Source organism: Ambystoma mexicanum, chromosome 3q (assembly GCF_040938575.1).
Source record: "Ambystoma mexicanum isolate Mex_15411 chromosome 3q, UKY_AmexF1_1, whole genome shotgun sequence".
Taxonomy (NCBI): domain Eukaryota; kingdom Metazoa; phylum Chordata; class Amphibia; order Caudata; family Ambystomatidae; genus Ambystoma; species Ambystoma mexicanum.
The window spans coordinates 961,376,874-961,400,189 of NC_090926.1; the positions used below are offsets into that span (position 1 = coordinate 961,376,874).

General features: G+C 46.5%; 1 protein-coding gene across 2 annotated transcripts in view; it reads right to left on the reverse strand.

Annotated features, from left to right (window-relative positions):
* SLC39A11 (solute carrier family 39 member 11) overlaps positions 1 to 23,316 on the reverse strand; it is a 2,648,929-nt gene that overhangs the window by 304,700 nt on the left and 2,320,913 nt on the right. The window lies entirely within an intron of this gene.

The window sequence follows — 23,316 nt, forward strand, 5'->3', positions numbered from 1 at the left end:
ATCTATGGAACAGTCCCTAATTATTTGAAGGACAAAATCATGATATATCAACCGGCAAGAAATCTGCGCTCTACAACGACTCTAAGTCTGCAGGTGCCAAGGACTAAGAAAGCCCGTGGAAATGGACGTTCTTTCCCGGTGCTCGTGGCTAAGGCCTGGAATAATCTACCGTTAGGGCTCCGTACAGAGAGCAATCACCTGGCTTTCCGGAAACTCTTGAAGACAGAACTTTTCATCTAACCTACATCTTCGGTTGTCCTCACTGACCTCTCTGCTTGTGATGGAGCGCTTGGATGCCTCAGGGCTTGTAGCGCTATAGAAATTTAATAACATAACATAACATAACAGGATTAGTCCAGAAGAGTGTGTCCGCAGAAGCTGCTGAACCCAGACAGTCCCCAGCAGCACACTGAGCAGTTGTATACAGCGGAGCCTGGTACACTTCTGGGGGAAAGGTGAAGTGAATAAAATAAGAAAATTGCCAGATCTCTTCTGTAGAAACCTCCAATCTGCGGGCAGGAAGAAAAGAGAAAACATGCTTCTTTAACAACAATTCTTACTTTCCCCCACACTCCTCTAACTCCCTCTAAGGGATAAGGACTCCCTTTCCAATGAGGAACTCCCTTTTCATTATCCTCAAACACTCAAAACAATCCTATCAGTTGACAGACGATATTCCCCTTACATATGCTACTGTAATATAATTACAGAAGAAATGTATCAGCCTGGTACTGTGAAGAGTAAGAACATAGGAGTAATGAAGAATGCCTGTCAATCAATGAGATGAAGAAACCTAATGTAGTTATGAAGAACATAACACCAACACAAAGAAAGACCTGTTCTGAGAAGCTGGAAAGCCCCAGCGTTGCGTGATAAAAATGGGAGGACAAATGAACCAGGAGGAGAGACCCGGGAGTTTCAAACCAGCTGGCAGAGGGAATCTGGTAACTCTGTGAGAATGCTGTTTTGTGAGTGGGCAATCCGCAGGAGAGAGGCAGTGCCCAGAGTGCACTACGAAGAGATCAGTGTACTGAGAGATTATCCAGACGCTGATAGTCCCGGGAGGGTCTTTCAAATATGGCTGATGGAGAGCCCCAACTTTTGCATGCCTACCGTGCAGCCCGCTAAGAATGGACCGCAACAGGTCTGCCAAACTGAAGAGAATCCCAGGAGGGAACAGAGTGGGAGGTGATGGGTGGAAAGGGGAGAGATGGGAGAACTGTGACATTCACACAAGCCCAACTGTCTATTTATCTGTTCTTTTGGGCCCACTTCTTGCATTTGTCCCTTAAATCAATGATTAGATTTTCACCAAAATGGGTAGATTTTCTAACATGGCCCAGAATCGAGGGCTATGGTTACTTCAACTTCTAAGGGTTGTGATACATGGCGTGCAAATGAGTCAGCCTGGTATTTAGTAAGTAACAGAAGTGACCTAATAAAATATGATGCAGTTCCTATTGCCATCGTGCTATGCAGTAAAAAAGGCTCCCTTTTAATTATCCGTAGAGTAAAATGAAAGTGTTATTAGTTTGCACAGCCCTGCAAAGCAGTCGCACATATGGGAGGGAATCTTGGTGATGGAAGAATATCACTTTTCCATATAGCGCTACATGTTGCATTCATCCCACTTCTAAGCTCTATAGTACTCTCCAATTTATTGGTACTCATGTAATAAACCACAGAAGGATAAAGGATTGAAAAGCTTTGCTTGATTTGACTATAGGTTGCAGAGATTTGCAATATGTGCTTAACTCGAGCCATTCTAATAACCTTACATGTCCATACATTCACTGTGGGAAGTTTGGCATACGCCGACAATTCGAATTCAGGTTTATTTAAATCCACCAAGCGATTTGTTGATTTTGAGAGGAAAAACTGCCCATTTGAGTTAGAATTGGACATTTGTATTATTGGGATGTCCATAAATTCCCCCTCCCTGCGGTTGACCTAGTTTCATGCCCTATAGTCCTCATATGGCAAAATTAGACACCTCACAAAATCACCCCTTTAACAGAAAGTTCCTCGTCCGTAAGCGCCGGGGTATAAATATATGAATGATGATGCGCCGATTGTGTAGGCCCGTGGGAAGCAGCAGAGAATGCACTGTTCTTGGGAGTGTAGATAGCTATTGTGCATTAAGAAGCTCGCTTCTGCTGCGTTTAATCGCTCGAGTTTACAAATGAGTCATCTAAAGCACTGCAGCAAACGTCAGCCCCCTTGAAACAGAAACAGAGTGCACTCAGAGGCGGGCATAGAGGGAGCCAAGCCAGAGCCGAGCCGGAAGTAGCCCTAATAGCCAAACCGCGAGCCTGGTGAACTCCAGCTCCCTGCTTGCATTCAGCACAGTGGCATCTGTACTTATGTGCTATGGCCAATACCTGCAAAGAAAAGCCTGACGGACTGCAAGGCAGAGCTCCTCCATGTACCCGGCTGAGGGTTGAATGGAATCCCAGAGATATTGGTCACGTTGCAGATTCGCAGAGACAGATTCAATTTTCTCTGGGTTATTTACATCTCCTACAAGTGCGCCTGAGAATTACTGAATTGCTGCCTTTGGTGCAACCTTGCAGCTTTGTATTCCTGTTTGGGACAGGTTGTAGAAACGGTGTCATTTCGAATGCACTATATATCTTTTCCGGGATGAGAGGTGACTAATCCCTCTCCTAAATCAGCCCAGATTGCACACATTCATATCAATAGAAAGACTCTCACTGACAAATCTCTCGGCGAGGCAAATCTAAGTGTTCGCAGGCGTAGGCATTGGGCCGAAGATTCACAGGAAAAAAACGATGAGGGAACAGTAATCCAAGTCACAATGAATCTGGAATCCTCAACGGACCCAGAAAAAGAGGGTCACTTGAGGGCTATGGTTATTTCAACTTCTAGGAGTTGTGATATATGTTGAAATCAGAGCCAGCGGAACCATTGGAGAAACGGTGTGCAAGTTAGACTGTTTGGTATTTAGTAAATAACAGAAATGACCTAATAAAAGATGGCATAGTAACTGCCACCAAATACCACGCAGTAAACTTTTTAATTATTCAGAGAATAAAATGTGTGCGTCATTAGTTGGCACTGCACAGCACTCACACACACATGAAGGAGTCATGGTGGTGAAAGAGTAGCACTTTTTTATATAGCACTACATGTTGGATTCAACCCACTTATAAGCACTTTACTAATCAGTTGTATTACTTGCCAATTTATTTGTACTCATTTTATAAACCTCAGAAAGATAAAGGGTTGAAAATCCTTGGCAGGTTTTTAAGCTCCGACTATGCATTGTGGGTATATTTGCAATATGTAAAAGTGAGAAACCTGAGGGTATTCTCACTCCTACTCCCCTTGGATCCTCTACGAAGGTGGCTAGGGAAAGGCTGTCGCTTTTGGATCCTGACCCTGGGGGTGGAGAAGCGAGGAAGGATCACCTGAGTGGAGGGTCTTTGAGGATTGTGAGTGGGATGCCCCTAGGCAAGACATGGGATCCCCGTTTTCTGAATAACGGTGAACTTAACTCTCCTCCAACCTTTATAAGCTGTTAGAAGCCAATTCCCTCATGATCCCACACACAACACCTGACAGTATTGAGACAAATAAGAGGCGACTAAGAGTATTGAAGATTACCCCTCTTAACCAATTAGGTACTGAGACGAGGAAGCTGCATCCCAAACACTGGGAAGGTCAGGTATGTCTGCCTAACTATGGTCAGGCATGTCTGCCGAACTATGGACAGGCAGGTTTAATTAACCTGACACACAGGCAACCAGTTAGAGGGCTGCTGTCAGGTTCTGAAGTTGCTATGCATTGAAATGCGTGTCTAGAGTGTGAATTGTCTCTTTCTTTGCTGTTGGTTTGGCCTTAACCTTTTTTATATAGTGTGTAGAGAGTCTCCCAAGTCAAGATGGAGGTGCTCATCAGGGGCCCTAATTGGCTGGAAGAGGCTGAGAGGCAGACAATGGGCATTTTAAATTGCCTTTCATCATCAACAGCCTAGCTGAATGGTCATGCATTTCTGTAGTTCCTGTTTGTAAGGCCTCTAGGGCCTTTGGGGGCAAGAAAGCCGCAGTGACTGGATAAATGAGAGATGGAAGAGTTCAGAAGGCGTAAGGAGTCTTCAGACTTCAAAGGAAGACAAGAAGCTAAGCTAAGTGAAAATAGTTAATATAGTTAGTCAATATGAGAATTGAAATGGTCAACTGTTAATAGTGTATTTATCTACAAGTTCAAAGGGAGAAGACAGCGTTGACTTTAACTCGTAACTCCAGAGGTTAGTTTTATTCCCTCAGCAGCACTAGTGTATTTTTTTGCATTATTGCCTTAGAAGATGGGCAATAATCCAAAACATACATTAAACATTTTTAATGAAAGTTCCTATGTAAACTTTTGAGCAAACGAGACTCAAAGCGTTTACATGGGAGCATCCATTTTGCCATTTCAGGCAGCTTCCTCAGCTCCGCCCTAGCGGCACTAAACAAGGAGCATAAGCCCCCTATTGGGAGCTTTTGCTTACTACAGCCAGAACAGAGCTGAACATGAGCTGAGGAGGCTGCCTTCACTTTCATTTTATGTTTTCAGTGCTCCCCAAGCCCAGGGAAGCACAGAAAACGTAAAATGAAGGCAAAAAGCAAAGGTGCAGCAATTACAACTATAACGTTGTTGTATTTGTGATTGCCGTGGTTGGAAAACCACACAAATCATAAATACAAGAACGTTGTACTTCTGACTGTGGCGGCTTTCGCATGGAGTCTCCTGGGCTCCCCCAACCCAGAGGAGCCCAGGAGACTCCAAGCAGAAGCTGCCACCGTCAGAATAACAACATTGTTATATTTGTGAATAATGCAGCATTTACAAATACAACATTGTATTTCTCACTGTTGGGGCTTTTGCTTGGAGTCTCCTGGGCTCCCTCAGGGTTGGGGGAGCCCAGGAGACTCCAAGCAAAAGCCGCCGTAGTGAGAAATACCGCAGCATTTTGAAACATAACCGTGTTGTGTTTCTGCCTGCAGCGGCTTTCACTTTGAGTCTCCTGGGCTCCTGCAGGGTCAAAGCACCTGCAGGCAGAAATACAACACTGTTAGAAAGAAAACCGCAGCGTTTTTTAATACAAGTTTCTCGGGCTCCTCCGGCTCGGAGGAGCGCGAGAAACTTAGAAAGAAAACCACAGCGTTTTTAAATACAACGATTTTGTATTTATCTTTGCGGTAGCTTCAGCTTGGAGCCCAGGGGAATCCAAGCTGAAGCCACTGCAAACATAAATACAACCTTTTAAAAGCTGTGGTTTTCTCCACCAGTCCAGAAAACTTAGAAAGAAAACTACAGCTTTTATATTTCAAATGCTTATTTAAAATAAGAAATTATTTACCTAGATACATTATAGCTGACTGGCTTTTGCTTCATTAGTGCCGCAAGGGCAGCACAGGAGGCATCCATTTCAGAAAATGGATGCCTCCTAGTGCTTCAAATTTTTGAGTTTGAGCTTCATTTGCTCAAAACTTTACAAAGGGACTTTGTTTAAAAATATTTTTTTTATAGATTTTTGATTATGGGCCATCTATCTAGCCAATAACATTTTTGAGCACACTATTCCTTTAATTGGACAGGCACAGTTGTGTTTGCCAGCGACTTACTCTATATTGTGAAAGAGTATGCGTCAACATTCATGCCTAGTTGGGGTCGGGTACGGAGTGCAGAGCTTACCCATAGGGCAGATGGCGCACCTGAGGTTTGACTATACGCGTCGCTGGTTTTTTCTTTTCTCTAACTTGCAACAGAGTGTTTTGTTTTTTCTCTGCTCGTGTGCGCGGCGACTTCCAGGAACTTCTGATGTACAGGATATTCATGGCATGCGTGCATGGAGGCAGAGCCACTAACACAGCGACTTTGCACGTATACGTGGTCCTGGTTTAAGAAAGAACCTTTGCATTAGTAGAAGCTAGGAAAGTTAACAGTGCTGGAGCAACCCAGTAAAGGAAAACTACATTAAACTGTCTATGTGAAGTTTGTTTATGAATATGAGGAGAAGCTTTAATGGTTATGAACAGTAGTAACCGAAACCACTGGTAATGGATAGCAGGGTTTTGGCTGGAGCTAACCCCCACCTTAGGGAAGTGACTGAATCCCTCGATGCGTCACACAGACTATGTCCAAGCAGGCACCGCAAGTATAAGAACACTGGGGGATGGCCAAAGGCCATGTACCTGGTAGGACGCCTGTTAAATGGTTCTGCAGGTAGTGTCACAAAGGCTAGTGGATATGGCACTGTAGGCGGTGTTACGCTACCTGCACAGGGCACAGCGTCCACCGGGAATGGCTGCATGCCATTCCCTGCACGCACTTGAGGATGGGTGACTTCATGGTTAAAGTAGAGCGTTAGAAATGTAAATAATTCACTTGCAAGTAGAATGAACCTGTTGGGCAGTAACTGTTCTTTACTATGATAACATAATACACTAAATTAAAAAAGAACTTCGGTTGAAATGACATTATGGTTCCAATCTAAAACATGAAAACCACTGAAATTACCAATTAAGGTCAGCAAAGAAACATAACTTGGCCCCCACTATGAAGAGTTCTTGACTTCATATATGGCATCACAAATTTGTCAACGATGACGCCAAATATGGCATTGCCACTGACATCATTGAAGACACAATTATGGTCACAATTCATGAAAAGTAGGAAAAATATTACCCTGTAGTTTTGCTCCTTACAGAATACTCATACACACAGTGCCCATAAGGCATGGCCTGCAGCCCTTCCACTGTGCATTGCATTTACTGGGAATGGCTTACAACTGTCCATTCAGTGCATTCCCTCTCCTGCTCACAGGCCCTTTGCAATGATCATGCCTAGGGCAGACTTCCTATCCCCACAATACCCACAGAAGCCAAGACCTTTGGGTACTGCGCTTTGGGCATGGAAACGATATTAGCATAGAATGATCTGATTCCTTGCCACTGTGGCACGTGGAGCTTGGCCTTTGTTCATGCCATAGACACAGTACCCACGCTAAGGAGCAACTAGATGTTTTGAAATTGTACATAGGACATGGCCTGCGGTCATACCCTTATATACTCAGTCTCCTCAGGACAGGGACTGCATTTGGTGCATGGACTGCAGCATTAGCTGTCCTCACAAAACCCACATGGCATAACCAACAATCACTTACTTACTTCCATGATTCAGACACGGGATTCAAACTCTCCATACACAATAGACATTTTGTGAGGACATTCAATTTAAGGCATGCATACCGTACAGACATCTGCATTTTCCATTTTCCCTTAGGATATGCGCACAGTAGTGATGTCATCTTTTCAGCTGGGCATGCCTCAGGGATATGGTTGCTTTGCTAAACAAGACTGTCACATTTCAGTGATTTGCAGATTCTGCATCTGAACTATAACATTTCTTCAATTGAAATTATTTCTGGGAATTCTTTTTTAAATATAGTTTATTATTTTAATCTGCTAGACAACCCTTAAAATTGTTTTAGTGGATATCGAGCTATTTGTTCATCTTTAAATCTAACTATCCATACTTCATGTCTGTGTTTGTGGTACATCAAAACTGTGTGGGGGAGAAGGTGGAAGCCTGGTACAACCCACTCGAACCCAAACATCCATCAGTCTGGGTGTCGCAGCCTTCAGGCTCCCTGTAAGGATTGTGACAAGGTAGTAACTGGACCTTTTCACAAGAGTATAGGAACCCTTCTCAGTCTGGTGTGGAAGGCCTATCAGGGTGGAATCCCGAGCCAAGCCTACCCAAGAGAACGATGATGGCAGTTGAGAAGGCCCCATTTCGTGGCACCCTCTGGGCCCCCCACCCCCAAATTACCTTTTTATCTATCTGCAGCACCTTGCATCACCCTATACCGCTTGAAGAAAGAGCTGGTCAAGTTTTCTTTTTCTTTTATATTGCAACAAAATGGGAAAGCAACAGTACAGAAGAATCACCTGCAAAACAAACATCCATCAACACCCCACATGCCCTGTCTACAAGTAACTGAGCTGCGTAGCCAGAAGAAGAGACCACGCCAGTGAAAGGAGAACTAGAGATCTTATGTGGCTTTTTAGAGGTGCTGTGCACCGCTCCCCGGTACTAGTGTGCACAGCAACTGAACTACTGCGGCCGAACTAGACCACTAAGGACTTGGAACAGAGCGTCAATAGCTCAGTGAGACTCCACTTACCTTGGAGTTTACTGCACCGTACCTCCTACCACAAACCCACACACTTTGCATTGAGGGCCTCCATTGTTACAGCATCACAGCACTGCACAGAGGAAAAGGGCCAGGGCTTAACATGCTATTTGGGCCCTTCCTGGGCTGCAAAGACATGGATCATTGGTAGGACAAGAGGGGCCACAGGCAGCCGGGCGTTGGGGGTTGTTGAAGTGAGTTCAGAGAAGGAGGTGGCAGACCAAAACACCAGCAGGAGGAAGGATGGTGGATTGGAGCGGCGTGGCAGTGATTTGTGGAAAAGTTGATGTACTGGTTGGTGAGTGCTGGTGGTACTGAGTGGTCGGTGTGTGTGCAAGGTCAGTGAGTGACGGTGTTAGAGTGTCGGGAGGGAGTGAAATGTGGCTGTGAAAATGAAAGGAGTGTGACGATGGAGATGAGTGCTAGTAGTGTGGAGGAGGAGGAAGTAGTAGTGTGGAGGAGGAAGTAGTAGCCTGGAGGAGGGAGTAGTAGTGTGGATGAGCGAGTAATAGCTTTGATGGGCGGAGACAGAAGAAAGAGGAGGGACATAATCAGGGCCATCATGAGGGAGGTTAAGGGGGGGCAAAATGCCCGGGGCCTCACGCTTGCGGGGGACCTCACGGCCCCCTCTCCTAAGGAGAAGGCAGCACAGTCTCCCGTGTCCTTTATTCACACGGGGGACTGTGCTGCCCATGCAATGATTTGCTGTTTGTTGCAAAGCCGTTTGGCCCTGCAACAAACAGCAAAATAATGGGAGGCAGCAGGGCTCAGAAGTGAGCCCTGCTGCCTCCCGTTATTCAGCTGACAACGTGGACATGCTGAATGACAAAAGAGGACTCCTGTCAGTCAGTGTGTTAACGTTGCTCAGCATGACCACGCTGACTGATGGGAGAGGAGTTCTCTCCTGTCAGGCAGCATGTCTACATGTCGGCTGCGTGGATGCTTTTGAAGGGTGCATGTAGGTAAGTGTTTTTCATTTTAAATTACATGTGTATATATGTGTATTTAAATTAAATTAGTATGTGTATGTATGAGTGCATGTTGGTGTTTGTGTCAATGCTGTGTTTGGTTTTATATATGCATGCATGTTTGTATGGAGTTGTGTAACTGGTGGATGAATGCATGGGTGAAAGTGTTTTATGTGTGTGTTCAGCCCCACCCCTAAATTTAGCCACCCTGGGAGCACTTCATTAAGGGGTGGGTTCATGGCATCATAGGTGCATCTAGGCTAAAATGTGTGGGTGGGGGGGTGCCGGATTGGGGGGGTGGGTACTGACACTTCAAATGTTGGGAGAAGCGCTAACATCACAGGCTCTGAGGGAGGGGCACACTTCCTTGTGTGGGGGCATCTAACATATTTTCACATTCAGATGAGACTATTCTGGTGAAGCTTCAATGTTACAAGCAGCTACCTCTTGCCTTCATTCCTGAAACGTCACACTTAAGGACTGCTGTGAGAATGAGATGTCTCATGTCACCACTTCCTTTCTAATCACTCCCCTGGCATGCAAGTGCTAACCCCACATCTCAATTACCTAATAAATGTATGCATATGAATGCAGGTGCCAACAGTAAAATGTTTTATGTTAGTAATTGCAGCGCCTTTGTTAACAGCAAAGCCAAGGCACCATTTAACGTTTGTGTCCTGTTCGGTCTGACCACAGTTCTGTCGGTCAACCCGGCAGGGGCTGGATGACAGTTTTCAAAGTGGATAGTGAGTGGGGGCAATAAACCCATTGCACTTTAGGTCTCCCCCTGAGGGATGGCATCTGGGCCTTTCACCTTTTACAGTTGAAATGGGCCCCCAAGTAGCTGCCCCCATGTTGGCAGTCTTACGACACAGAAACCTACTGAATCTGCAGATTTGAACCTCCTTGCTGCACTATTTCGACTTTCTTATTGATTTAAGCACTCCACAGGTGCCTTGGACCATTGTTCCAATCAATAAGGGGTGCCCCAAGCATCAAAAAGAAATGGGACCCCACCAGCCCTGACACATCTTTAGCCAGCCCTGCTCCCATTTCCCTCTGAATTCCCTGAGCTCAGCTAAGAAGCTGAAAAGATATTTCACCTTCCCTTTGGCCACTAGTCGTACCTGTTTACTTTCATAGTGCTATGCTAATCTCGGGAGAGGTGGGCCATCTAAAAGCTGAGACTAGAAGTTAAGACTTTGGCTTTATCAAAGTAAGTCTGATGATATCGCATGGATAGGGTTTTGTGCTCTGCATGTTTGATGCTGAATGTTGCTCCTTAACAAGTGCTACGGGCTGACGACACATTGAAAGAGGCCTTCTGCCTCAAAGTGACCAGGGGCTAACGCTGCCCATGGAGCCGGGTCCAGTCAACAAAGCCCAACATTTCAGGAAGGGGCTAGAGCCCGATCTGCTCATTGGTGTTGCGCCACTGCATGGCATTCATTTTTTATGGGGTTATTAGGTGTGCCACCAATAAGCCAAAACTATTGCTTTAGTGAACAGACAGTGGTGGAAATAGACCTTTTTTCTGTGGCATCTCTCCTACCGCAGTGAAAGAGGCCGGGCCCAGCGACGGGATGATTAGGAGGGTGTAGGGCAGGTATTTTAGTCACCCCATGAACATTTGCCTCTTCAACTCAGAGGATTTATCGTCAGCAAAGTCCAAAATCTGCACCCCTTTACACCTAAAAAATGCATATCAATATTTCCAGTACAGTGCAACATTGACAAGGGATTTCACAGGGCTCCCGCTCAGACCCTCAAATGGTCTTGTGGGGAAGTGTCTCACTTTTGGTACCTAGCGGCCATGGTTTAAATCCCTGTTGTTTAGTTATTTGCCCATCCATTGCCTTCTCATGGCCATGCTAATCCCTATGTCAATTCTCACCCAGTTCCTGCCCTCCCCACCCAAAACGCCTCCTCACTGGAACTCTTTGAGCTAGCTTTAATCAAGGCCTTGCCATCAAACTTTGCCCTCACAGTGTCTGAGTTTTTTTCTCAAAGAAGTCTGAGAGTTCATGACTTCAATGGAGTTGTAAACACGGAACTGGTGTAAGAAAAATGTCTTAATCAGGTCTGCTTTTTCCCACTCGATTTAAAAACACCCTGCGTGTCTTTCGCTGAAGTCCTGTTAAAAACAAGCATTGGCAAAGTCAACCGTTTTGGCTTGTGTGCAAGTATTAGGAATTTGCTAGGCACTGCTATTAGCTGCTCAGGTACTCAAACCATTTTGCACCGGCACTATAAATGGCCAGCTAATACCAATACAGAAGTGCCTTTCTCATGCCTACGCAAATGCCCAAACTGTTAGCATTGCCAATGCTCTTTTTGCTTTACCCTTGATGCACAGGACTATGCATCAAGGTTAAAGCAAACATACTACTTGGCTAAATTGGCCCACATTGAACGTAGGCCAATCTAGCCAGTAATAACACTTATGGAGCACAGTCAGCCTGGATATACTTACTGTGGCATGGCATTTCTACTGGCTGGGAGTCTGTACAAGGTAACAATAGTATATATTGATGCAGCCTGCATGGACATACATGAGAACAACCAGCATGAATATATTTTTATACTAGCATATCTTGCGTGGAAAGGCAGCATGAAATATATTGAAAAATGTTCCTGTGCACGGTTTGTGATTTGCAACTATTGGGATTTTCTATGTGCTTCCATACAAAACCAATTGCAAACTGTATGGATTTCTACCCAATTTTGCAAAGAAAGTGCTGTAAGATGCATAATTTTAACCCAATGTTTCAAACATTTTCTTGGGAGTGAGAACCCCTCCAGCAACCCTTGTTCCGTTTGGGCTCCTTCACTGTGCTCTGTTGATCCTGCCTAATTGGCACAAACAGTTAAGCCTCTTAAGTTCAGAAATGTACAAGCCTAGACTGTACATCATTTGTCACGGAGTATGATGTGTGTTTTAATGCGCGCACAGGGGCAGTGTGCTGCTTAATGATATCATACAACGTGCCGGTACACAAGTGTTTTTAGGCGCGACAAGGCAAGGAGGGGGAAACAAAAGAGTAGGACAAAACACAGATCTTACTAGGTCTTGTGTCATTCAGATCGTACAAGAGCAGGGGAGGGGAGAAGTGCCGAGTGTGGGGTACGATGCAGAAGTGCAGGAACAAAGGAGAAACAAGAGTGCAGCCAATGGGTGGCTAGTGTGGGTACTCATAAGTGCAGCTAACGGGTGGAGAATAAGTGCAAGAGAGAGACTGTAGGGTTACAGGTACAGACCACAAGTGCAGGGGAACCAAGATGCAGTGCAGGATTGCAACAGGACATGCAGGGACCTGGGCCCGAATTCAGAGCTTAACCAAGTGACCAGTGCATGGATCAGGCAGGTGATCAGCAAGGGCGAGGAAGAGAGAAGGCAGAAGCAAAGAGACAAGTCTTGAGTTGCTTCCGGAACCAGAGACGGTTCTGCTCAAGTTTCAGAGAGGCAGGGAGGCTGTTTTCAGAGGGAGGCCCCAGCGAAGAAAAAGATCTGCCCTCAACTCTTTACTTGAAAAAGTGAGTGACCCTCAGAGAGTTCGGAGGTGCCGGAGTGGAGAGCTCATGCCATCCTATGTATATTTATGCCTATGATACAAAAGTTAGTCCAGCATAAACCTTTCTTCAGTAGAGAAATCTAACTTTGCTTTCGTTGATGTGGAGTTGTATTAATAAACCATATTTGGGATCCTGTACACAAACTCATAGGAAGATTTCTCGAGTCTCCTGTTTGCGGATGTGCCGCCGCTGCTGAGTGCAAAGAATTCTAAGGGGGCCTCAACAAATGTTTTGCCCCGGGCCTCACCACATCTTCTGACAGCCCTGGACATAATAGGCCAATGCAGGGGGAGGATGGAGAGACAGTGGTGGTGTAGGAGGGAAGCGATTAGGGGCTGACCAGGGAGGGCGATAGAAAGAGATCGGGAGAGGAACAGCTGGTTGTTAGAGCAATAAGTGGGGAATGAGCGTTTGTAAGGCACAACCCTACAATTCCTTTATAACTAACACAAATGCTGGTGTAGGGCCCGTCTAGCAAGTCCCAGAGGCAGCTTAGACAGGCAAGACATTTGCCTTTAGGCCCTCATTTATTGATAAGTAGGTGTGCACTTACCCGGAGGATCGTGACACCTGCTTAAGGGGGGAATTGATGATTTAAGACGAGAAAAAGAGCGGGACGGCCTTTCACAACTGCTGAAAAACTCAAAGTCCCTTGAAACCGCGCAGAGAGGCGAGTATTCCTGGAGCCATCAGACGCAGATTATTAGGCTTTATTTTTTTAATTGTTCGAGTTTCCCCATCTCCCTTACACTCCCCACCTAGAATGCAGTTTCTTAGTATAGTCTGTAAGGAAGATTACAAAATAAGAGCAGAAAACATGAAGATGTTTTTTTTTTTTTTTTAATCAAACATCTCTCGTCCCTAACCCATCATATGAGGGATATTAACACCTTTTGTATCCATGGTAATGAGATGACAGCCATTCCAGCGCTGCTAGCACCTGGAATCCAGGTTCTGAATGCTGTGGCACTGAATGTTTCCATCTGGAAGATACGGGGAGTGGTCGCCAAGGGTATCAAAGGGTCTCGAAGGCAAGCATGAATACAACCACTTCAAGATAAATGGCGAGCTGAGCAATCAGATCAATGTGCACACTAGGCTGCACACAAGACACGACCTCCTGTGCCCTTCTCAGAAGAAAAGTGAATGCTAATGTGGAGGGCTCCAGGTGCCTTGCATTGCAAAGACTGTCGCAGGCGATTCCAACTGTTTATCGAGGAACCTGGGACAGCTAGCAAGTCCCATTAGTTATCCTGCATCTCAGCCCTCCAATAATAAATACGGGGGTGGGGGGATAACCCAACCCCCCCAGCCCCTACGTAGGAAGTTTGGAGGATAATTCCTTCCTGCCCCCGACGGTTTCCACATTACTGTTAAGGTTATATTTTCACAGATTACTTGCAAGAGCAGCGGGCTTGGAAGACCAGGTAACATTGTCCCGGGAGGATAGCTTAGCGGCAACGTGTTCACCTTGGAAGCAAGACGAGACGAAGCAACACAGGTTCGATCCCTGGGTCGCGCTTAGAAACCTCTGGGTATTTAGGCGCGTTATAAATACGCAACTAAGACAAAAAAAACAAAAACAAAAACAATTACGCAACAAAAAAACCCAATTCCTGTAACAGCGCCTAGATGCCCACGGGCTGTGTGAGCGCTTTAAAAATGCAAATAAATAACATCATAGGAGCATTATTCTTCAAGACATGGACATAGAGGTGCGCCCCAATACAACTCTTACAAAACACATAGCATGGCCATGTGGTAGCCATCTCAGCAGCACCACACATTGGCCAGATTCTACCACCTTCGTAATTTACCAGTGCCATCCACATGATCAGGTAGAGATGCAAGTCCCTCATTACAAGTATGCAAGGCTTGTAAGATGTGGTGCTCTAGCAGTTAAATCAACCTTGAATAGGTTGGTACTGGATGCAAGTCCATCATCCCAAGTACACAACGCTTGTAAAATGGGATGCTTTTTCTGCTAGCACACACTTTCATTGGATGGGGCAGAGTGTCTTAGAATGCACACTTCTTTCTCAACAGTCTGCACAGCCCACCATGCCAGGAGCGAAGATGATGCCCTTGAATGAATTGAGTATATTTTGGCGGAGGGGCGGTTGGGGTGTCGCATTATAATGCTTCTCTCCTTCATGGAGGCGCTGCCGTCATGATGCCCTCTTCCGAGAGCTTGCCTCCCTCCGGGGAGGGTGGATCTGGACTCCAGCATTTCACTGCACACACCTGAAATGGTTTCCACGCTGGAATGAATGGGCTGCTCTTTCTAAACTGACCCCAGAACCTGCTTGTGAAAAGCAGCACTTGCTTCTCTCTCTCTCTCTCTCTCTCTCTCTCTCTCTGTCGGTTCAGCTCACCACAGAATCCGAACCCCTGGCCCAAAGAAGCGGACCTGCTCTTTCCCTCATATTTAAAGACTTCGGGGCCCATGTGGTCTTTACCTAAAGCAAAAGAAGTACAAGGTAGAGTTTAAAGCAAAAAGTAACATTTTAGCAACAGAAGGTAATAACCACAAGAGGAGTGCGCCCTTCCACAGAGCCAAGGGCATCACCATAAAGCGGAGACTTCCAAGCAGCTATAAGGATGCCCTTAGTTCTACCCACCTCACCTGTCCGTGGAACCTGGCTGCTTAAAGCCACCCGTGGAGCAGTGAGAGGGCTGTTATGCTGTCCTCCTTAGGGCACTGGCAGAGTCCTGCACAGACCTCGTCACCCACCAGGACTGGCACGGGTCTCAATGAACGCATGGCGAGGTCACGAAACACCCTAACAGAGCGGACAGGAATGGAGCATTCCACAACTATTCCTTACATCCACATCCTCTGTGGAGGGAAGACCTCCATTAATCAGAGAATCAACCCACTGATTGGCCTGCTATAAAGAGCAGATGAAATAGGCCATTGGTATGCAGTCTTCTGCCGGCAATCTATTGATCTCAGGCAAAAGAGCCCTCACACTGAAGACCACCGGGCGAGCCCCAACCCACGCTGCACACATGGGTCCAGAAGAGGGCAGTCGCAGGCACGGAGAGCAGGTGTGTGCGAATGTGTTTGGGGGCGGCGCAATGTTTGTGACAAGGAATGGAGCACAGCCTTTTTTGGATGCAGTTGTTGGAGATATAGAACTAAGCCATCTCTGATGAGACAGGCTTGAAGTCTAACCTGCACGCGGACCAACATTTAACATTAATACTGTTCACACGTTGGGCAAACACGTCGAAGATGGCACATGGTGACATGTTGCACGCCACAGAACCCCTAAATAAATATATAAGAGAAGAGCTTCAAGACAAAACCACCCTTGAAAGGAAAGGCTGAAAAGTCTCCTGACCTGCTGACCAATGCAGGCATATCCTGGACAGGATGCAGGGACCACAGAGAATACCTGGCAAGAGGCGAGGGTGACTGAGGCCCGATCAGTGGGATCCATGGGAAATAGTCATGGAATGCCCCTGGGACAAATGGGAGCTTAGTCCACAGAGCAAGACGTAGATAGACGATGGATTCACTGTTCACAAGAGAAATTCCAAGGCAAACTCAAGAGCCAGGTCAGGAGTCTGCCAGTAGACACCAGCCACTCCAGAGCAGGAAGGAGCCCTTAAGTAGATGGAAGCTGCCCTTAGAACATTTCGCAGCAGCTTCGCGGTAGACGTTGGCCATGTGCAAACAAGCAGACTGTCCCAGTTCCTTTTTTTGACTGTTAAAAAAATGTGAACAAATATTTCATGAAAATTCCTTGTCCATATAAATTCAATTAAAATACGATTTTTTTAAAAACGTTTAGTTACTGGTAATATATTGCATGAAGTCAAATATGGTTTCTCCTAATTGTTCATGTGTTTTTGCAATCACTCTTGATATACGTCCACTCAGGACAAGACGGCTGTGTTGTGCGACGCAGGAGATGCTGGCCATCGATACTTACCTCCTTGCGATACGTCCATGCATCCAAACCTTTAGGAACAGACGATCTGACCCTCTGTGGCAAAGCCCTCGCAAGACAAGGCCGCAGTTGTGCGACGCAGGTCTGCTGGAGATGCTGCCTGTTGATGCGTACCATATTGCACTATGTCCACACATCCAAACCTTTATGAACCAAGGATCGGACCCTTGTGAAACACAGATTTCCGGTGACACAGGGGTGTCGGAATGCAGAGTGCGAGCATGGAGCACAGCCGTCAACCAGCAGGCACTGCAAGATAAGGCAGGTGCAGGTGGGGGACACAGCCATCACTGCATCCTACTAAACTGCTCTAGCTTGCGCATACTTCAATTTCAATACAAATCTCACCCTGCACTGTCTATGCATTCATTAGGGCGTCCCTCTCCTGGGTAGCCGTACTTTGTTTTCTGTGTCTTTTCAACAGTTTCTCTGCATTTCTTTAGCATCTTTTGCATTTTTCCCCATCTAGGTGATTGTTTTGGCCTAAATCACTTTTCTTTGCAATACTCCTGCATTCTCTGCATCTCCCCTCTCTGCAAATGTACTGGGGTGTGTTTGCACATGGCTTGCTGTGTCCACTAGGCCATTCTCCTCTTCTCTTCTCTAGCTTCTATCTTATGCTGTGATACCTACTGTTACGCTCCAGCCCTTTTTTTCCTAACTAGTTTGAGCGGAGCCTGGTCGGCTCCCATCGCTTTTTCCACTCACTGCCTGTTGCTGCCCTTGCTTACTTGTCTCCATCTGTGCTCTGTTGTTGCCCGTTGCTCCCTCGGTTTACCCTCTCCTTTTTCCCCAAATAATTCCCTCCTTGCACACCCAGTGGGGCATAGCTCTGTGCAGTGTTTCCGTCTCATCTTCTCTTCTCACCTGACCTTTCTCTTTCCTCAATTACCCCCATCTTCTCTAACTGATTTTCTATCACCTATCCTACTCTTCTCACTAAGACTGGAAGGAAGAAGCTCAAGGAGGACACCCTGGTCTCCAATTCACGCCATCCCATCTCTGACACCTATGTCAGTACTTATTCCAGACAGACTCACCGACAGCCTCTTTGTCGTTCCTTTGCCCAACCTATGGACCCTTCATATGGTCGCACTTCTCTTCTCGCCTTCCTCCTCTTCTCCCATTAAGGGTGGCACCCAGTGGACCCCCTTCCAGTCCTCCAGAGTCATCATTAATGTCCATCTAAATGGCTGCTTCATGGTTCTGGGCCCTCAGCCTAATGTCTTACTATTTGATGGGCACCTCCCTGACCTTCCTACCTTCCTTCTCATGCTATTCCTTCTACCACTCCTCTAGCTCCTCTGCCCTCTACTACCGCTCTGGCTCCTCAGCCACCTCCTTCCTCCACCTCTCTGGCTACCTTGCCATCTCCTACCTCTATGGCTCCTCTGTCGCCTCCTCCTTCCACCTCTCTGGTACCTATGCTACTTCCGATGGATACTCCTCTTCTCTGTACGCCCCCCAGAAGTCTTTTAAAAGTGGCAACTCTCATCTCTTGCTGTGATGTCAAACACACCTCCGACACCTGCAAACTCCTTGAACTGGATGTTCTTGTTCTTACAGAGACATTATTCAAGGCCAGCTCTGTCACGAGCTTTGACACACTCCTCCCCGAGGGCCACAAGATCCACTACAAGCCCATGCCCAATAGGCACAGAGGCGGAGTGGCCCTGATATTTCCTGAGTGGATCCCTGCTTCCATCAACCCCACTCAGACCAATTCCTCATTTGAATGCTTCGTCTGCAGGCTCTCTAACTCTCCTGGCCTCTCTCTGACCTTGGCCACCATCTACATGCCACCTGGCCAGATCACCCTCTTCCTCTAGGAATGGGCAGAACATACTTCCTCTCTCCTTTCCGCTACCTCCCAGCTTCTCCTCTTTGGGGATCTCAACATCCACCTGGACTCCCCATACTCCTTTGGGGTTTTTCGCAACCTATACGATTCTCTTTCCCTCTCCATTCTACCGACTTGTCTGAACTACTCTGACGGCCACACCTTGGATGCTCTCATTGAACCAGAGTTCTCGACCCAGCTCTTTAAGACGAGGTAGCAATACTTTGAGATGAATGGGGATGCAGAAGATACTCAAACATCAATAATCGAACTGACTCAGGAAGTTGGCAAATCAAAGCTGTTTTATTTGCAATTGTCTAAAACATGGAGTACCACGGACATCGCACAACATGATCTCAATGCATTTCATAAAAAACATGGGTTATGTAGTAAAAACCTGTAATTGCTGATGTCATCCTACGTGGCAAAACTACAAAAACCTATTGGAGAAAGTGATTGGGTCTAAGGGAACATCTAGGTATATGTTCCATAATTGTCTAAGAGAGTGATATGGTTTTTAACATCCGGTGGGGCAAGTAAACCCTCCCATGAAAGGTCACAATGAACGTCATCAAATACATCACGTCCCATTGGTTATACAAACTATAGGGTTCTTTACTACGTGGCCTTTTACAATTGGCTGGCCCCCTTATATCCGTCAGTACTTATCCACATATGCCAGCAGCACGCAGGCTGGCCTCCAGGTACTGGTGGGTTTGTCTTGACCATAGCGTTCCACCCAATTAGCATGTCATCTATCATCACCTCTTGTGGTCTGCACGTCAATTAAGGCTTTGAACTAGGCCTTGGAAATGTTGCTTGCCCTGGAGAATACAAGGGAGTAAGCATGCTCTGTCTCCTTGCATTGGTGTAGCTCATCACAATTGTCCATTTTCAGCCATCCACATGACTGAAGACCATGATTTTGAGCTGTGGTGTATTTAAAATGCTACTATTTAATGAACCTCTGACGTCTTCATTGTTTTCCTGTCTGTCTTCTGAAAAGGAGTTTGGTCTTTCACACGTTTGTAGCTACTGTCTGATCATTCCAGCCCAGAGCGGCCTTGGCTTCTTGGGGCTCGTCCAGCCTCGCCCTTCTTTGATTCACTTCAGTACTTCGATTGCTTTTCAGCTGCGACACACTGGAAAAGCCTTACTTTTCTGGTCCAGCTCTGCTAAAGCGCATAGTGGAATCATCTATAGTTCACTCACTCTTTATATGTTGGCACATGCCACAATGTATTTACTACATAGCTAGCCTCAAGAATACTTTGCTTGCGTTTCTTTGCATCTGTATAGGAGTAAAATGATTTAATATCTTCATCACTTTTGTAACAAATATCTTCATCTTGATCTGATCTCGACATATCACTTATCTTCGATACTTCCTTGATGCCTATAGAATATCTATGTTCTCTTGTCTCTGCATCTCTTCTGGGTGTGCCAGTCTTACTTCATGTGACGTCACCAATCTGCTCTTTTGCTCACTTTTCACACTTCTTCTGGTATTTCATTCAAATGGCCATCATATTGTTGTGTATGCAGGTATGGCTTTCTCAATAGGGACCGTGCTTCCAGGATTCTCACTGGTATTGGTATCTTCACTGGCACTGCACGCATTTCACATTCTGGTTCCCAGCATATAGGCAACATGGGCGCGATGCTTGAGGTGGCGGTACTTTGCTCCTTCTCTACCGTATCTCTTCATACATCCCCCCTCTCTAACCCTGTCACTACACCTCTCTCCTGAACAGACCGCTTTCTTCTTTCTTCTCACTTGAAGCTTCCTGTTGCATTGACAAAGGCCCACCCAGCACTACCACCTTCTTTCGCAGTCATTTGACCTATGAAGCGAGTGTCAGTGGCTGCCTTTGCCACCACTTTCTCTCCCCCACATACTCCTGCAGCTGACCCCCATACTGACACAGCCCTGTCCAACCATCACAATTCCATCTCCAAAACTGTGGCTATCTTTGTCCCTGGTATGAGGATCTGCCTGAAGCCTGCCAGCAAGTGCAATTCTTGGTATGACTCCGATTCGGCCACTCTGAAACACAATTGCAGAGTAGCTGAACAGAAGTGAGGAGCTTCGGGTGCACCCTTTGACAAACCGGCCTGCAGAGACTCCATTTTCTCTAAGAAGAGGGTCCATATTCAAGCCTGCATCTCTGCTGCCTCTAATAACAAGGCTGACAATTTCAAAATCTGCAAGGAGCTGGCCAATCCTCCTGCATTATCTACCTCTTCTACAACTACTCAGGCCCTCGGCACGGCTCTGGCTTCTCATTTCACCATTAAAACCAAAGACATCCTGTCCACACTCTCCTCTTCTCTCCCTCCACCTCTCGCAGGCCCTCCTTGGCCACCCCCTCCTATCCTCCTCTCCACCCTCTCTCCTGTAATACCTCAAGATGTTTCCAGACAAGTACGGTCAATGAAAGCCTCATTCAAACAAGTGACCCACCCCGCCGCTCCTCCAGAACCATTACGGACAACATTAGTTCTCTCACTCCAGCATTGGCTGATATCTGTATTAATTCATTTGCCACTGGATCTTTCCCCTCTCTTCTCAAGCACTCGCTGGTGCACCCCCTACCAAAAAAAGACTTCTGCTGACCCCTCCATTCCGGCAAACCATTGCCCAATCGCAATCACTCCTTTCCTCTGCAAACTCCTGGAGACGTTGGCTATCTCCCAGCTAACCCTCGACACTGAATCGCAGAAACTGCACTCCTGAACACCTGTGAAGATTTGCTCTCTAATCTTGACTATAGCTCTCCATCTGTCCTTATTCTCCACAACCTTACCTCTGCATTTGACATGGTCAACCACAATATCCCGATTACTCGTCTCCGCAAGACCGTTGGCATGACGGATCAGGCTCTGGAGTGGCTGACCTCCTTCCTCCTGGTCCAACCTTCGCAGGTTCAGCTTGGGTCCTTTCTCTCCACCACCTCTCTCTCTCTCCAAATGTGGTGTTCCCCGGGGCTCTATCCTCTCCCACTGGCTCTTCAATGTCTACCTGGCCCCTTTGGTCGCTCCTGATCAATACCTTTTCCTCTAACTTTCAGTGTTATACGGATGACACGCATCTCTCTTTCAGGTTACACTAGGCCTCTTCCTCCTTCTGCCACTGTTTTTCTGCTATTCAAGCATGGTGCACCTCTAACCATCTGTGCTTTAAAGCCAGTAAGACTGAGATCCTGCTTTTCCTCTCCCTCTGGCCGTTCTGCTTGGGCCCTCTGCCCTCACCCTCTTGTGAGGCAAAAAACCTTTGGGTCATCCTCCACTCCACTCTCTCCTTCTCTCCTCACATCTCTGACATCACTAAGAAGTCAAATTATCAGCTGCACCTTCTCAGAGGTATTCTCCCTTTTTATCACCTTCCCCCAGAAGCTCACTGTCTCCAGAGCCCTTGCTCTCTCTAGGCTGGATTACTTCAAAAGCTTCATTCTCAATCTGCTTATATCTACTCTTTGCCCTCTTCAACTGATCCAGAACAGGACTGCAAGACTTCAAGCACAGGGACGGCATCTCTCCGGCCCTGAAATCCTTCCACTAGCTCCCAGTGGCTGCAAGGATCAGGTTTAAGACCCTGACTACCTTCAACTCTCTCTTCCTAAGTACATTCCTCTGAGAGACCTTCACTCGTCTACTTGTAACTCTCAGTGGGTGAGTCGCTTTTCAAAGCAGAGAATGGGGGTAGATTTATCTACTCTACAGGTGCCTCCCTCTGGAATGGTCCCCTTGCCTCTCGCCACCTTGAACTGGTTCTCCTTAAGTTCCGGAAGCTCTACAAGACCTCCCTTTTCTCCTCTTAGTCGCTCCCTCTCCCCTGCTAACCTTCCCTTGCTCTGGCTCAGTCTGCTGACTGGCTGCTTGGTGTCCTCTGAGTATTACAGGACACCATGCCCACCGAGCCCCCTGGCCAGTCCCCCCTGCACTTGCCACCTGGCAAAACCTGCACTGCCGCCTGGCTTACCTCACACTACCCATCTGGGATTGTCCCCTGCCAGTCTTCCCTGCACTTAACCCAGGGCCCTGCTGCTCCGGGTGCACTTCTCCCTGTACCCTCTCCCCTGCACTTCTTGTTGCGCACTTGCACGATTTAAAATACACAAGGCCTAGTGAGATTGTGGTCTTGTCCTTCCTGTGTTTCCCCTACCTTGCCTTGAAACATTGTGTATAGGTGCATAATAAATAACAAATCAGTCAATCAAAGGCTATAATCAGTGCAATTTATGTGCCAGTTAATCGTTATTGCCAAAAACAACCAATTTATAAAGCGATAATCATATATATATTTACTGAGTAGATTTTGTCTTGGGGAGAGGCTAGTCCCTGACGCTAGAAACACGTGTTTTAGTGTTTCTATGTTTGAAGCATAGGTGACAACCTCTTTTCTTTTAGTACCCACACCCATATTGATCTCATCTTTTCAACATGCCAAGGAAGTTATATCTAAAGGGCATGTAGATATGTCTATATTTCTTATCGGGAAACTTAACTAAGTATTTGCGAAATAACCACTGTGTGCTTTGAGCGCACTGTTGGAGGGAGGATGAAGGCCCGGCTTCAACTGCGACACTTATGTTTTGTTTTAATAGCGGGCCCACACTTCAAGAGTCCAGAGAGACCCTTCAGATGAACTAATGACTGAACTGTCTGAGAAAGTTCAAATTAACTTTGAAGGAATCGGAAAAGCATTGCAAGACCGCAAGGGATGTCTACCTTGTTGTCTCCCTTGCTAGCCCTCCCCCAAAAAAGATTTTG